The sequence below is a fragment of the Bufo gargarizans genome, chromosome 6 (assembly GCF_014858855.1).
Source record: "Bufo gargarizans isolate SCDJY-AF-19 chromosome 6, ASM1485885v1, whole genome shotgun sequence".
NCBI lineage: Eukaryota > Metazoa > Chordata > Amphibia > Anura > Bufonidae > Bufo > Bufo gargarizans.
Window position 1 is genome coordinate 185,674,090 of NC_058085.1, and position 17,857 is coordinate 185,691,946.

At 42.3% G+C, this 17,857-nt stretch overlaps 1 protein-coding gene across 1 annotated transcript in view; it reads left to right on the forward strand.

Moving 5' to 3' along the window:
• Positions 1–17,857, forward strand: part of NRG3 (neuregulin 3) — a 1,217,439-nt gene that overhangs the window by 913,059 nt on the left and 286,523 nt on the right. The window lies entirely within an intron of this gene.

Here is a 17,857-nt window from a genome sequence, read left to right on the forward strand (position 1 = left end):
TATCCAGTCAATGTAGGGTGGTGCTATCCAGTTACTGCATAGCAGTGGTATCGAGTTACTGTATTGAGGTTTTATCCGGTCACTGTATGGAAGTATCCAGTCACTCTATGGTGGTATTATCCAATAACTGTATGGCAATAACTTCCCTGCCCACGCCAACTTTTTTTGACCTGGCATGAGTAGGGAAAAGAGCCTTTGCGCCATATTCTTTGTCAGAAATACACCTAACATGGCATGATGTGATGTGAACCCACCGGGGGTGCAGGGGGAGGGGGGTTTGTACAAAAATTTGCTGTGGGGTCCAGTCAGTTCTAGCTAGTGAGAGCCTCTTACACAGTATAATGACCCCAGTGCCCCCCATTTAATATAATGATCGCCAATTACCCTCCATTCAAGATAATGACCCCCAGTGAGTCCTCCATAATATATAACCCCCAGTATGGGAGCGACTAGGGGTCATTATTATAAATGGAGGGCCACTGTGGGGTCATTATACTGTGTGGGGGGCCACTGGATAGTCATTTAATTGTGCGAAGGGCCACTAGTGGTCATTATACTGTATCAGGGCCACTGGTAGTCTTTATATGGTGTGGAAGCCACAGGGGTACATATAAATGTAAAAGACACCAGAGACAAAATTGTGGACCTCCACAAGGCTGTAAGGGGCTACGGGGCAATTGTCAAGCAATTTGGTGAAAATAGATCAACTGTTGGAGCAGTTGTTAGAAAATGGCTAAAGACGACTGTCAGTCTCCCTCGGACTGGGGCTCCATGCAAGATCTCACCTCGTGGGGTATCACTAATGATAAGAAAAGTGAGGAATCAGCCCAGAACTCCAAGGGAGGAGCTGGTCAATTACATGAAGAGAGCTGGGACCACAGTTTCAAAGGTCACTGACAGTAGAACAAATTTCTAATCATGCATTGCACAGAAGGTTTCCCTGCTCAAGTCATCACATGTCTAGGTCTGTCTGAAGTTTGCCAATGACCATCTGAATGATCCAGAGGAGGCATATGAGAAAGTCATGTGGTTAGATGAGACCAAAGTAGAACTTTTTGGTCTAAACTTCATTCGTGTTTGGAGGAAAAAGATGGATGCGTACCATCCCAAGAATACCATCCCTACTGGGAAGAATGGGGGTGGTAACATCATGCTTTAGGGGTGCTTTTCTGTGAAGTGGATAGGACAGCTGCACTGTATTAAGGTGAGGATGAATGGGGCCATTTAATGTAGGATTTTGAGTAACATTCTCCTTCCCTCAGTCAGAGCATTGAAGATGGGTCGTGGCTGGGTCTTCCAACATGACGACCCAAAGCACACAGCCAGGATAACCCAGGAGTGGCTCCGTAAGAAGTATATCAAGGTTCTGGAGGGTCCTAGCTAGTCTCCAGACAAAAATCCAATAGAACATCTTTGGAGGGAGCTGAAACTCCATGTTGCTCAGTGACAGTCCCAAAACCTGATAGATCTAGAGGAGATCTGTGTGGAGGAGTGGGCCAAAACCCCTGTTGCAGTGTGTGCAAACCTGGTCAAGAACTACAGGAAACATTTGACCTCTGCAATTGCAAACAAGGGCTTCTGTAACAAATATTAACACTGATTTTCTCAGGTGTTCAAATACTTATGTTCAGCAGTGCAAGACAAATACATTATTTAAAAATCATACAATGTGATTTCTTGAATTTTTTATTTATTCTGTCTCTCAGAGTGGGAATGTACCTACAATGTGAATTTCAGACCACTCCATGATTTCTAAGTTGGAGAACTTTCAAAATTGCATGGTGCTCAAATACTTCCTCACTGTATGTGTTTTTATACATAAGTGGGTTTATGTGCATGTACTGTACCCATATATATTTGTTTATGTTTCTGACAATATTTTTTTCTGAATTACATACAAAAATTTCTAAATAATATTAAAGTATTATAATTTCAAGAGTTAATCATTTCTGTTCATGGTTTTCTGTTTTCACTTTCATGCATATTTCATCAAGGATAAGCAGAATTTTATAATGTTTGCTTGCATTTTAAAGGTCTTAGTTTTCTCCCTATCCATGCCCTTTATTAGCTCTTGGCCCAATTTCTATCCTGGTTATTATTAAAGTTCTTCTAAAAGTTAGACCTGCACAATTTCATCCCCAATAATAATAAACACGTGGGACCATTGAAAACTCTACAGGGGACCCTATAACAACTATATAAGGTGCTTCTATGGTACATACCATATTTTTTCCCTTATAAGATGCACTTGATCATAAGACACACCTAGGTTTTAGAGGAGCAAAATAAGAAAAAAAATGTCATCAGATGAGACCACCAATCAAACCGCCAGTCTTCCTCAGAACCCCAAATCAGACCCATAGCCTTCATGAGACCTCAATTCAAACTCTCAATGTTCATCAGACCCCAAATCAGACCTCCAATCTTTATCAGATTCCCCAATCAGACCTCAGATCAGACAGTAAAATAAATAAAATAACAACTCTACTGCTCAGCTCCTTTGCGCTCTTTTTGCACTCACCACTCCTTAGTCTTCTGCTGGCATCATGCTGCACTGTGACACCTACATCCACTATGTCTTGAAGCTGTACGCAGCACAGTGTTGCACATGGAAAAAGATCAGGGAATGGTGAGTACAGCCAATGCTCGCCACGCCTCCTACATACTAATAATCACTCCTATAATGAAAACACTCATTAGTATTTGCTTTATAATACGCACTGCCATTTACTCCCTGCTTTTTTTGGGAGGAAAAAGTACATCTTATAAAGTCAAAAATACAGTATGTCTTCTAACTATGATGCAGTTGTATTAAACTGCTCTGCAGGAAACATTTCTGCTTTTCTACTTTTAGTAATATCTAGACTATGGAAGTCGCACATACCCTACCACACAAACACCTACACACTCTGCCAGCCTACTGCCCCTTTCAGATGTCAGATAGAGGGGCATGACCATACACATCATTAAGCCTCCTCCATTGAAACACCCAAACTCCACAAACTGTGCATGAAGAGAGCTGGAAACGACCCAGAAGTTGAAATGAAAATGTACTAGTAAGTAAAACATTATCCACATAGCAAAATTTGCTAAATATGTTCGGAATACTAATTTACTCTAGGCTCTGCTGTTTTTTCTACTAAATTTCATTTGATGTATTTTTATTAGTAGAGAGAAGGGATGATCAGTTTATATGTAAGTGACATTGCATTTATAAGACAAATACAGACATTTCATGTAATCTGCTGTGGCTAGAAAACGTTTGAAGACAATTCTGACTTGTATCAGGTTAATCACAAAGCAACATTATATTTGACGATGCTGATGTAGAGAATGGATTATATAGAGTTTCATGAAGGTCATTACAATACCAGTTTTTACATTGATTTTGTGACTTTGATTTCATTTTCTAAATGTTTCACGAACAGCAGGGACAGGTATAAATTTCAGTTGAGACGCCCAGACTGCCGGATGTTGCACCTAATTTAAAGGGAACCTGTCACCAGTTTTATGGTGTCCTAACTAAGGGCAACATAAATAAGTGACTGATTCTCTTAGCAAAATGCTGGGTCACTTTCTTTAATTGACCCAGTAAATCTGCCAACATCTTGTATTGAAAAGCTCCAGCTGATAATGATGAGTCTTGAATATTCATGAGCTCCTGACTCTCCCCGCCTACCTGCTGCTGAATGACAGTTTTTTGTTTTTTTTTTTCCCATATGAATCAGCAGCAGGTGGGCAGGGGAGTGGCTATAGCTCTGAATTAAATATACGCTGGACTCACTGACATCACGCTGGACTCAAATCATCTCATTAGCATGCGGCATGTGGCATCTTTGTGTGTATATTATGAGGTAACCATCTGTCACACCAGTAAGTGAATACATCTAAGGTACTTTTTTTTAGTAGTTAACGATTGTATATAATTATTTAGATTATAATCAAATATCTACATGACAAGTTCCCTTTAAGATGAGGCATAAAATAGGCGCTGCATCAGGCAACGATCCTCAGTATCATAGATAAAAGATGATACATCTTCTCCAAAGCAGGCCCAACGATCAGCTGATCCTAACTAGTGCTGAGCGCAAATATTCGAATCGCAAATTTTAATCATGAATATCGGCACTTTAAGAATTTGCAAATATTTCAAATATACTGCTATATATTTGTTTTTCAAATATTCGTCATTTTTTCCATCTGAACACATGATTCCTCCCTGCTTCTTGGCCCAGAAGCAACTTAAGCAGGGAAGAATCATGACTTCAGATGGAAAAAAATAACTAATATTCTAAAAAACAAATATATCGCACTATATTCAATGTACTGCTATATATTTGTTTTTTCGAATATTTGCAAATATATGACGAATATTCTACAAAATATTTGTCAAATGTCATAGATGATGTAGAGAATGGATTATATAGAGTTTCATGAAGGTCATTACAATACCAGTTTTTACATTGATTTTGTGACTTTGATTTCATTTTCTAAATGTTTCACGAACAGCAGGGACAGGTATAAATTTCAGTTGAGACGCCCAGACTGCCGGATGTTGCACCTAATTTAAAGGGAACCTGTCACCAGTTTTATGGTGTCCTAACTAAGGGCAACATAAATAAGTGACTGATTCTCTTAGCAAAATGCTGGGTCACTTTCTTTAATTGACCCAGTAAATCTGCCAACATCTTGTATTGAAAAGCTCCAGCTGATAATGATGAGTCTTGAATATTCATGAGCTCCTGACTCTCCCCGCCTACCTGCTGCTGAATGACAGTTTTTTTTTTTTTTTTCCCATATGAATCAGCAGCAGGTGGGCAGGGGAGTGGCTATAGCTCTGAATTAAATATACGCTGGACTCACTGACATCACGCTGGACTCAAATCATCTCATTAGCATGCGGCATGTGGCATCTTTGTGTGTATATTATGAGGTAACCATCTGTCACACCAGTAAGTGAATACATCTAAGGTACTTTTTTTTAGTAGTTAACGATTGTATATAATTATTTAGATTATAATCAAATATCTACATGACAAGTTCCCTTTAAGATGAGGCATAAAATAGGCGCTGCATCAGGCAACGATCCTCAGTATCATAGATAAAAGATGATACATTTTCTCCAAAGCAGGCCCAACGATCAGCTGATCCTAACTAGTGTTGAGCGCAAATATTCGAATCGCAAATTTTAATCATGAATATCGGCACTTTAAGAATTTGCAAATATTTCAAATATACTGCTATATATTTGTTTTTCAAATATTCGTCATTTTTTCCATCTGAACACATGATTCCTCCCTGCTTCTTGGCCCAGAAGCAACTTAAGCAGGGAAGAATCATGACTTCAGATGGAAAAAAATAACTAATATTCTAAAAAACAAATATATCGCACTATATTCAATGTACTGCTATATATTTGTTTTTTCGAATATTTGCAAATATATGACGAATATTCTACAAAATATTTGTCAAATGTCGCAAATTCAAATATAGCCCCTGCCGTTCATCACTAATCCTAACAATTCCCTCTTCGTGAAGACTGGTGACCGTTAGTTATTTTTTCTAGTGTAAGTCGCATCTGGTCACAAGATTCCCATGATACTACAGGGGGAAATATTATATGATATCCATTCCAATGAATACACGAACAAGGTATATGCATTTCATATAGAGTGTGGGGAAGGTCCTTTTCTTGTGACCCCTATTAGCCAGAGCTAGAGAATGCAATGCTGGAGTTTTTTTTATATTTTTTTTATTCAGGGTATGAGACAGAAGTTAGGGCTCTTTCACACTTGCGTTGTCTGGATCCGGCGTGTACTCCACTTGCCAGAATTACACGCCGGATCCGGAAAAACGCAAGTGAACTGAAAGCATTTGAAGACGGATCCGTCTTCAAAATGCGGTCAGTGTTACTATGGCAGCCAGGATGCTATTAAAGTCCTGGTTGCCATAGTAGTAGTGGGGAGCGGGGAAGCAGTATACGGTAGTGCGGCTCCCGGGGCGCTCCAGAATGACGTCAGAGCGCCCCATGCGCATGGATGATGTGCCATGCGATCACATCATTCATGCACGTGGGGCGCCCTGACGTCACTCTGGAGCGCCCCGGGAGCCGCACGGACGGTAAGTATACTGCTCCCCTGCTCCCCACTACACTTTACCATGGCTGCCAGGACTTTAGTGTCCCGACAGCCATGGTAACCATTAGGAAAAAGCTAAACGTTGGATCCGGCAATGCGCCGAAACAACGTTTAGCTTAAGGCCGGATCCGGATTAATGCCTTTCAATCGGCAAATGTTCAGGATTTTTGGCCGGAGCAAAAAGCGCAGCATGCTGCGGTATTTTCTCCAGCCAAAAAACGTTCCGGTCCTGAACTGAAGACATCCTGAAGACATCCTGATGCATCCTGAACGGATTTCTCTCCATTCAGAATGCAGTAGGGTAAAACTGATCAGGATTCTTCCGGCATAGAGCCCCGACGACGGAACTCTATGCCGGAAGAAAAGAACGCAAGTGTGAAAGAGGCCTTAAGCTATAGTATGGAGATTCTAAGGGTAATTTTTGTCACTCTGATAGTATGGAATTATTTAATATGAAACTTTTTTTCCATTCCTAGGAATGTTCTTTCTTAAATGATGGTTAATAATAATTTTAGGAAATCAACATATGGTGGTTTAGCAAACTCAAAGACCTTCTCCCTTGGTCATAAAGAAAAGAAGGGGGACTTTATACAGTAGATACATTATCTTCTGTTGCTTTCAGCTCTACAATCAGAAACTAACAATTTATTTCCATCCTAGCAAATTATAAAACAGTAATATTTAATTAAACTTTCATCTTTATCTAATCTATGAAGGGTTTGTTTCTATAATCCTACCTCTGGAATTGTCTTCTGCTCTGTTGGACTTAAGCTTATGTGATTGTGTGATATCTTGAAAGACTAGAGAGTTGGCTTGCTTGGAATGAAAGCACTTTGTGATCAAACAGCTAAGTTGTTCTGAAACTTTGTTGCAGTGATAAGAAAGGTGACCTTGAGGTATTCAGGTTCACTGTGCTCTATTAACACAACCAAACTAGTTGGCCTGCTGTTAAAGCATTTTATTGAAATGAAATGTTATATTAGTGCATTATGGGAGTGACTTACAAGTTTTCTCAGGAGAGATTTCATACCAGGTAACCACCGTTCTTTGTGACTTGAGGTCTTGTGCTGTTTTGTCAATCCCGAGCATGTGCTGCACATTAGATAATTGTCTGTAGAGGGACAATTTTGTTCAGATGAATGAATCTATTTCCTCAAATTGATTTGTTCATCTCTAATACAGAACCTATTGCTTATGCAATTTACACCTCACATAGTGAAAGAAAGTCAGTCAAAGCCATATGTTTCACTATAAAGTGCCTTTGCGGCCTGTGCTGCAAATCTGATAGTGAAATAAAGTCAGTCAAATCCATCTGTTTCACTGTGGTTGAAAAAATCATCTCTTTATTTTTTTTCCCCATAAAGTACCTTTCGCGGCCTGCACTGCAAATCTGATAGTGAAATATAATCTGCAAATCCATCTGTTCCACTGTGGTTGAAAAAATCATCTCTTTTTTTTTTTTTCCCCATAAAGTACCTTTTCGGCCTGCACTGCATTTGTGATGGTGAAGAAAAGTTAGTTAAATCCATCTGTTTCACTGTGGAGGAAAAAAAAATCTTATTTTTTTTTGCCAGAAAGTACCTGTCACGGCCTTTGCTGTGTGCGCTGTGACACTTGTGCCATGCCAGTGGCAACGCGTTGCTGTTATGGCATGTGGTGGCAGTGTCTCGGCTTTGGCTGTGTGTGCGTGACATGGTTTCCACGCATGCTGTTGCCCGTTAAAATGTGTTGCGTGTTGGCTGGTGTGTGCACTTCCCCTTTAAGTTGTAGTTTTCCCCTGTCTGTTGCTGTAAGGGTTAACTCCCTAACTGGGTGTGGTCACTTTGGTTTTATCTCCTGTGGCTTCCTGGCTGGAGTCAGTTGTACTTCAGCTGTTGTTGGTGCTGGAGCTCTGCTCCAGTCCAGGGTGATCTATCTGCCCAGTCCTTGAGGGCCACCTTATAGGACATCAATGTCATCTGCAATGTCATTCCTTTGTCTCCCTTATTCCGACGTTCTGGCCTAGCAGCTATCCTTTATCATTGTACGGTGGGGGGTTTTCCCCACTCCCCACCGTGACAGTACCTTTGCGGCCTGCACTGCAAATCTGATAGTGAAATATAATCAGCAAATCCATCTGTTTCACTGTGGGTGAAACATTATTATTTTTTTCCATAAAGTACCTTTGTGGCCTGCGCTGCAAATCTGATAGTGAAATATAATCAGTAACTACAACTGGGACATTGTGGGTGAAAAAAAAAGACACTTATTTTTGACCATAAAGTACCTTTATGGCCTGCACTGCATTTGTGATAGTGAGAGAAAGTCAGTCAAATCCATCTGTTTTACTTATTAATATAATTTTTAATTTTTTTGCCAGAAAGTACCTTTTGCGGCCTGCACTGCAAATCTGATAGTGAAATATAATCAGCAAATCCATCTGTTTCACTGTGGTTGAAAAAATCTTCTTTTTTCCCCCATAAAGTACCACAGCAAATCTGAAATATAATCAGTGAATACAACTGGGACATTGTGGCTAAAAAAATAAAATATACTTGCACTGCAAATATAATGGGTGATAGGTGAAAAAAAATCATATATTTTTTGCCAGAAAGTACCTATGCGGCCTGCATTGCAAATCTGATAGTGAAATATAATCAGTAAATACAACTTGGACATTGTGTTTATCTGATGGGTGATAGGTGAAAAAATCATATTTTTTTATGGTCATAAAGTACCTTTGCGGCTTGCACTGCATATCTGACAGTCAGGCAAATAAATACAGTAAATCCATCTGTAGGATTGTAGGGTGACATTTCCACGGTTATCAGGCCAGTCATTCACAAGTGGCTCGGAGGGTGAGTTCCTGCACCAACATAGGCCAGGTACACAATTGCACAGCCAGGGCACATGTGCAATACACCATTTTTACATCCCGGACACAGAAAGATTATTCATCTGTCTGTACATTCTGTGGCTGACCTTCCTACAGCAATTTTTTGGTGAGCGCAATGCAACATCTAAAATAAATATAAATAATTTAATACTTAATCCGTCTGTTAGGTGGGCGACAAACCAATTTATGTGTGAAGTACACCTGCACCTGCATATGTGCCAGGGAAAATAATATGGTTAATCCGTCTGTGAGTTCAGGGGTTGACATATTTGAATTGTTGGCTGCTTTATACCCCTGCTCTACATAGCAGACAGAGAAATAATTTGCAAAAAAAAAAAAATAATTGTCTGTTACATTGTTGGTTGACATTAACTCTTTTTTGGCTGTTTTATACTCCTGCTCTAAATAGCAGACACGGAAATAATTTGAAAAAAAAAAAATGTATAGCAGACAGGGAAATAATTTTAATAAAAGTGTCTGTTACATTGTTGAGTGATATTTTGCCATTGAAAAGCCCCTGCTCTGCATTGGTGACAGGGTCTTAAATTTCAAAAATGTGTCTGTTCCATTGGTGGGTGACATTAATCAATTTTCGACGTTGAAAAACCCCTGCTCTGCAAAGGTGACAGGGACCGAAATGTAAAAAAAATTGTCTGTGCCATTGTTTGGGGACAGTAACCCATTTTTGCAGTTGAAAAAAACCCTGCTCTGCATTGCTGACAGGGAAGTTAATTTAGTAAAAAACGTCTGTTTCTTCGGTGGGTGAATGCAAAAAAATGAGGAGCGTGTCAAATAAGGGATGTGGCTCTGGTCATGGTGCTGCTGGTGTTGGTGGAGCTCCTGTTGCAGGGAGAGGACGTGGTCGATCTGTGCCAGCTACACGCACAAGTAAAACACCTAACTCCTAAGGTGTGAGTAGGCAACAGAACCTGCAGCGGTATTTGGTAGACTCAAATGCCGCTCTACGAATGGTGAGTCCTGAACAAGTACAGGCAATAGTAGATTGGGTGGCTGACAGTGCCTCCAGTTCCTTCACATTGTCTCCCACCCAGTTCCCTGCTGAAAGATCAGAGTTGGCACCTGCAGCCCATGGCCATCAGTCTTTCACCTCACCACCTTGCAAATCAGCCAAGCAGTCTGAGCCCCAAGTCATGCAGCAGTCTCTTATGCTTTTTGATGACTCTGTTAGCAGGGTTTCCCAGGGCCATCCACCTAGCCCTGCCCCAGAAGTGGAAGAGATTGAGTGCACTGATGTCCAACCTCTTATGTTTCAGGATGAGTACATGGGAGGACCACCGCAGCACGTCTCGGATGATGACGAAACACAGGTGCCAGCTGCTTTGGCTTTCTGCAGTGTGCAGACCAAAAAGGAGTGCAGGGGTGAAGACTGGGTGGAAGATGATGTGGAGGACAATGAGGTCCTCGACCCCACATGGAATCAAGGTCATGTGAGTGACCTGTGTAGTTCGGAGGAAGAGGCGGTGGTCGCACAGAGCCACCAGCACAGCAAAAGAGGGAGCAGGGTGCAAAAGCAGAGCGGCCATCCCATAGTACACCTGCTACTGCCCACCACAGCAAGGAACCGAGCACACCAAAGCCAGCTCCAAGGAGTTCCCTGGGGTGGCAGTTCTTCAGACAATGTGCTGACGATAAGACACGAGTGGTTTGCGCGCTGTGCAATCAGAGCCTGAAGCAAGGCATAAACGTTCTAAACCTGAGCCCAACCTGCATGACCAGGCATCTAAGTGCAAAGCACGAGCTGCAGTGGAGTAGACACCTCCTCTTCTGCTGCAGTCTCGGCCTCTTCATCCCTCTCTGGATTGACAGTGGCCCCCCTACCCACCCCTGATCCCTTGCCCTGAATGCCAGCATTTCCAAATTCCTGGCCTTTGAAATGCTGTTATTCTGTCTGGTGGACACGGACAGTTTTAAGAATCTGATGGCGGTGGCTGTCCCACAGTACGTCGTGCCCAGCCGCCACTATTTTTCCCAGGCGAGCCATCCCTTCTCTGCACAACCAAGTGGGGGACAAAATCAGATGTGCACTGCACTACGCCATCTGTGGTAAGGTCCACCTAACTACGAATACGATGACCAGTAAGCACGGTCAGGGACGTTATAACTCCCTAACAGCACACTGGATAAATGCAGTGGTGGCTGGCCCTGAGGCGGCTAGCAGTTTGGCGCATGTCCTTCGACCAACGAGGATTGTGGGGCGTTTCTATTTGCCTCCTGTTGCTTCCTCCTCCTACTCCGCTTCCTCATCCTCTACCGCCTCCTCATCCGGTCAGCGTAACACCTTCACTACCAATTTCAGCACAGCAAGGAGGAAATGACCACAGGCAGTTTTTAAAACGTATTTGTTTGGGGGACAAACCCCACACCGCACAGGAGCTGTGGACGGGCATGAAACAACAGACCTATGAGTGGTTGGTGCCAGTGAGCCTTACGTCCAGCCTGGGGGTGTGTGATAATGGGCAAAATCTCATAGCAGCTCTAGGTCTAGCCAGTTTGATGCAAATCAATTAATTTAATAACTTGTCCCAAATTTCCACTCGATCAGATTTCAGCCATTGACCTCCCTTGGATGTGTTATCCCTTTCTCAGCCTCCCTCTCCGGCATGGAACCCTGATTCCCCCGTTACCCATGATCACCATGGTAGGCGCATGAAAGAACATAAACATTTGATAGGGAAGATATCCAATTAGATTGTGGACGTCGGGGGGACGTGTGACATGGTTGAGCAGCATGTGTGCACACGTCTACACGTACTGACTGATGGGTCTGCCCCTTCAACTTCTCGGTTTTCAAATTGGGCACATGGCCTAAGCTTGCCCTTTGCGCCTTGGAGATGCTGGCCTGCCTTACAGCCAGTGTATTGTCTGAATGTTTGTTTACAGCAGGAGGGGGTTATCACAGACAAGCACAGCCGCCTGTCCACAGCCAATGTGGACAAGCTCACGTTCATTAAAATGAACCAGGCAGGGATCCCACAGGACTTGTCCGTACCTTGTGCAGAATAAACATGTATACCAGCCTAACCCAGCCATTGGTGTACTCCAGCGCACTTTCTCTTTGTTTTGTTTATTATATTTCCCAATGTTTTGGTGTCTACCCAAATTTGAACAAAAATAAATGAATATTAAATCAAATAAAAAACAAAATGAAAAAACAGTGTACGCTACCTCCTCCTCCTCCACCGCCGCTTACACCTACATCGCCACATCCACCGCCTCCTCAACCTCCTACTACATATAGACCTCCTCCTCCTAGATCAAGATTTTTATTTATTTTGTTGTACATATTTTATGTTATTTTAAGTCATTTGCCTATTCACATTAGTTTGCAGAGCACTTGCCATGCTCTTAACCACATTTTGCTACCTTTAGCATCCCTCTAGCCCTTTCCATGACTTTTCTAGAGCCATTTTAGTGCTCCAAAGTTCAGGCCCCTTGACTTCAATGGGGTTCAGGTTCGGTGTCAAGTTTGAGTCAAGTTCTTGCAAAGTTCTGCCGAACCCGTCAAACCCGAACATCCAGGTGTCTGCTGAACTCTAATCCCCTGTGGTGTCACAGCCCTAAAACAACCTCATTCCGTGAGGTCTCCATTGGCACGTGCCAGAAGCTGGGAGCAGCGCAACTTCCATGAGCAGCATTCATCGACTTGAAAAAGGGGTCCACAGAACCCCGAAACGCGTTGTCACAATAACAAAATAATAAAATAAAAAAACTATTGGTTTGAAACAAACTCTGGTTGTGTTTTGCGCCTATGGTCCACCCTCCACTCGACCCCAGAGTCCAGTGGATACATACTTCATACACTGACCCAGACGGCGGCCTGGCCCCCGCCAAAGGTGAACACGGACGTAACCGGCAGCACCAACCAGCAACACTTAAACCACTCCTACTCGCCTCCAGTTCAGTTGCACCGAACATTAGGTGCAACGACAGCAGGTGAGCAACACCATTCTTCCTGAATTGGAAGCCTGTTCTGAACCTACTCACCCTATGAGCGCCGTTTTCCTCTTTTGGCCACTTCTTTCTGTACCACACTTAGTTGGCATGGCCCAGAAACTGCCTCTCTGCCCTGAACTGTCCTGAACTTGCCTCTTAGTTTAGCTGCTCCTTTTGCTAGCCAAGTAATGATAAATAACGGCTTTGCTCAGTTTTTCAGTGACAATGAGCTTTGTGTGGACTTTCAACATTTACAGGGTAGTCCAGGAAGAGAGGTCCGCTGCATACTCCTTTCAGTGTGCAACTACTGATGATGATAGTTGGGTGAGAGCACATGTTGCGAGAGGTCAGGGATGTGCAGAAGAGACAGGTGAGGGTCACACAAGTAACAAGCAAACATATGTACATGATGTGCCCATGAAACAGCAGGGTGAAAGTAGTAGGAAATATGCAGCCAAATGTGGGAGAGGTACAATTGTACCTGTGAGCAGTGCACAGGTTCATAAAAGCAGCGGCTGGCAGGCACCAGACAGTTGTGGAGGGAAAATGCCACACTAGCCAGTGGGGGTAATGTTTCACCAAGTCACTGGGGGACATTAGCGTTGCGGTATGCAGGATGTGTGGGCAGAGGGTGAGCCACAGCCAGGTTGCTAATTTGTGGCACTACAGCCCTGCGACATCATATGGAGCATCACCATAAAGTGGCAAAGGAAAATCGTGCAACTCATTTAGTCTTATAGCCAGATACAGCTCCCACCATCAGCACCCCCTCTTAAACAGTCAGGGTGCTTAATCTCAGCAGAAGGAAGCAGTTATTACTCCCCATATATAGCTTCTGATGCTCCTCCTCCTACTACTCTTTGTCAAGAGTCACCAAGGTAATTGCAAAAGAGAACAGTATGCGTGCACTCATCCAACGGCTCAGAAGCTAAATGTGTACCTGGCCAAGTTTCTGGTACTATAGTCCCTCCCTTTCCATGTAGTTGACTCTGCACATTTCAGCAAACTGATGGCTTGTGCCCACCCAAGGTGAAGACTTACAGCCAGATGCAGCAAAATCTTCCACTAGCAGCACCCCTTCTGAAACAGTCAGGACGCTTAATCTCAGCAGAAGAAAGCTGTTATTCCTCCCATCTATAGCTTCTGATGCTCCTCCTCCTACTACTCTTTGTCAAGAGTCACCAAGGTAATTGCAAAAAGAGAACAGTATGCGTGCACTCATCCAACGGCTCAGAAGCTAAATGTGTACCTGGCCAAGTTTCTGGTACTATAGTCCCTTCCTTTCCATGTAGTTGACTCTGCACATTTCAGCAAACTGATGGCTTGTGCCTACCTAAGGTGGAGAGTGCCAAGCTGACATTATTTTAAAAAAAAAATCTGTACCAGCCCTGCACATAAACAATGAGCAGAAGGTTGGCCCGTCCTTGGGCCTCTCTGTGTCTGTTAGAGTTTGCGCCAGCACTGACTTTTGGAGCTGTAACTATAGTCAAGGACAATATATGTTGTTCACAGCTCACTGGGTAAATGTGGTTCCAGCCCAGGCACACTAGTAACTTGGACAGGTGATAGCAATGCCCCTTCAGTGTTATAATGCTGTGCCAATGTCCTCTTCTGCCTCTTCATCCTCCACCTTGTCCTTGCTTTCCCCTCTAGGCATAGTTCACAGTGGTAATCCAGTATATCACCTATGCAAAGCTAGGCATTGTCACACAGTCCTGCACCTCGTCAGCCTGGCTGAACAGAGCCATACCAAGGACAAACTGCTCGGCATCATCAATAAAGAAATCAAACTCCTCGCCAACTGGAGATAGGAACCATGGCTACTGATAACAGGAAGAACATTTTCTCTGCACTGCATCAGGGAGAACTGACCCATGTGCCCTGCATGGCGCACGTCTTCAAGCTTTTTGTCACTAGTGATGAGTGGCATGGGCAATATTCATTTTTGCGATATTTAGTGATTTTTTTCTCATAATAATTGCAATAAATGTGCAAATTCTAGAATTTGTGACCTCCTGCACTGGAACCTATCAGCCACACTATATCACTATCTAACCTACACTGACTATCTCCCACTAACTATCTGTATTATATTTATGAGCTAACTAACTATATAATGTTATAGAGATTAAACCAGGCACTCAAATATGGATTATAGATCAAAATGTAATGAATAAAATATCGATATACTCATAAAATACAATATAAAATGTCATAAAAATCACATAAGGATAACCATTAATAGCAGCAATATATGGCCAATAATTGTAGCAGCTTAGATTTGAAAGACCGCAATCCGAACAAAAGGTCTATGTAAAGTTCCAGGTGAATTTGAGTTAAAAAAACCGCACCCTTAGTTCAATTACGGAATATAGCTTGAAACAGTCTGGGTGGTTTGAATTCAAACAGCCGCAGCCTTTGTATCGGTCTCTAGGAAAAACCGCAATTCCAATTGTTATACAAGGTCTTGTGAACATTCACCGATCCTACTCGGTTGTAGCAAAATGTGACTGTGCACTAAGGTGGCGTCCCACCTATTCAAGCAACTTTATTGCTTTACCTGGCCGGTGTTACTTTGTCCTGTGTCCGGACCTAAAGAAGATATGCTGTGGGTGCCGAGTCATCCGAGTATCCACTCACAGACCTGTGTTTGTGGCTATTTCTTCCGGTGCTCGTTCCTCTTGGTCACAGCTATTTAAACTTGGAGTCCAGGGGAGCTACTGTCCCAGCACTTATTTTACTGAGGAATTTACCAATTAATCCAGTAGAAACCCTATAATGTGATTTCCTGTATTCTTTCCCCCCATTCTGTCTCTCATAATTGAAATGTACCTATCATGAAAATGACAGGCCTATCTCATCTTTTTAAGTGGGAGAACTTGCACAATTGGTGGCTGACTAAATACGTTTTTTTTTTTCACGCGTGTTAAAAACACATTCAATCTGCATGTCGCATACAAAATATAACACAATCGCATACAAAACTGACGCCAGACGCAAGCAAAATAATGCGATTATCACTGAACTAACCCTGAACACCTCCTGACCTAATGTGCCATGCTCATGTGCAAGAGGCCTTAGGGTGAATAGCAGTATATTGCTCTCACTGCTGAGCTGTGCACGAGGCTCCACTGCCAGTCCACTGAGATCTATTAGCATGAATAGCGTTTTGCCCCTCTTCCTGCTGAGCTATATCTCATGCACAGCACAACATGCAGCTTACCATGGCAGGCCTGGGAAGCTTCAGAATCATTCAGTGTTCTCATTGGTGTCCTTGTTAAATTACTTACTTGCCCTCTCTATAATGTCCAGTGTGTGAGTTTGGTAGGATGCCTTCTCTTGTCAGGTTTGGGTAACCCCTTTAACCCCTTAAGGACACAGCCTTTTTACACCTTAGGACCAGGCCATTTTTTGCAAATCTGACCAGAGTCACTTTAAGTGCTGATAACTTTAAAACGCTTTGACTTATCCAGGCCATTCTGAGATTGTTTTTTCGTCACATATTGTACTTCATGACACTGGTAAAATGAAGTCCAAAAAATAATTTTTTTTGCACCAAAAAATACCTAATTTAACAAAAATTTGGAAAAATTTGCAAATTTCAAAGTTTCAGTTACTCTACTTCGGTAATACATAGTAATAACCCTAAAAATTGTGATGACTTTACATTCCCCATATGTCTACTTCATGTTTGAATTATTTTGGGAATGATATTTTATTTTTTGGAGATGTTACAAGGCTTAGAAGTTTACAAGCAAATCTTGAAATTTTTCAGAAATTTGCAAAAACCCAAGTTTTAGTGGCCACTACAGCTCTGAAGTCACTTTACATAACGCTTACATAATAGAAACCACCCAAAAATTACCCCATTCTATAAACTACACCCCTCAAGGTATTCAAAACTGATTTTACAAACTTCGCTAACCCTTTAGGTGTTGCACAAGAGTTATTGGCAAATGGGGATGAAATTTGAGAATTTCATTTTTTGCCTAACTCTACAGCGGGGCATAGAGTGAAAGGTGTGCCATATGGTTTTTGGAAGGCAGGTTTTGCTGGACAGTTTTTTTGACACCATGTCCCATTTGAAGCCCCCTGATGCAACCCTAGAGTAGAAACTCCATAAAAGTGACCCTATCTAAGAAACTACACCCCTCAAGGTATTCAAAACTGATTTTACAAACTTTGTTAACCCTTTAGGTGTTGCACAAGAGTTATTGGCAAATGGGGAGGAAATTTGAGAATTTCATTTTTTTTGCCTAATTTTCCATTTTAACCAATTTTTTCCACTAACAAAGCAAGGGTTAACAGCCAAACAAGACTGTATCTTTATTGCCCTGACTCTGCTGTTTACAGAAACACTCCATATGTGGCCGTAAACTACTGTACGGCCACACAGCGGGGCGTAGAGTGAAAGGTGCGCCATATGGTTTTTGGAAGGCAGGTTTTGCTGGACTGGTTTTTTTACACCATATCCCATTTGAAGCCCCCCTGATGCACCCCTAGAGTAGAAACTCCATAAAAGTGACCCCATCTAAGAAACCACACCCCTCAAGGTATTCAAAACTGATTTTACAAAGTTTGTTAACCCTTTAGGTGATGCACAGGATTTAATGGAAAATAGAGATACAATTTCAAAATTTCACTTTTTGGGCAGATTTTCAATTTTATTATTTTTTTCCAGTTACAAAGCAAGGGTTAACAGCCAAACAAAACTAATTATTTATGGCCCTGATTCTGTAGTTTACAGAAACACCCCATATGTGGTCTTAAACTGCTGTACGGGCACACGACAGGGCGCAGAAGGAAAGGAATGTCATACGTTTTTTGGAAGGCAGATTTTGCTAGACTGTTTTTTTTTTTTACACCATGTCCCATTTGAAGCCCCCCTGAT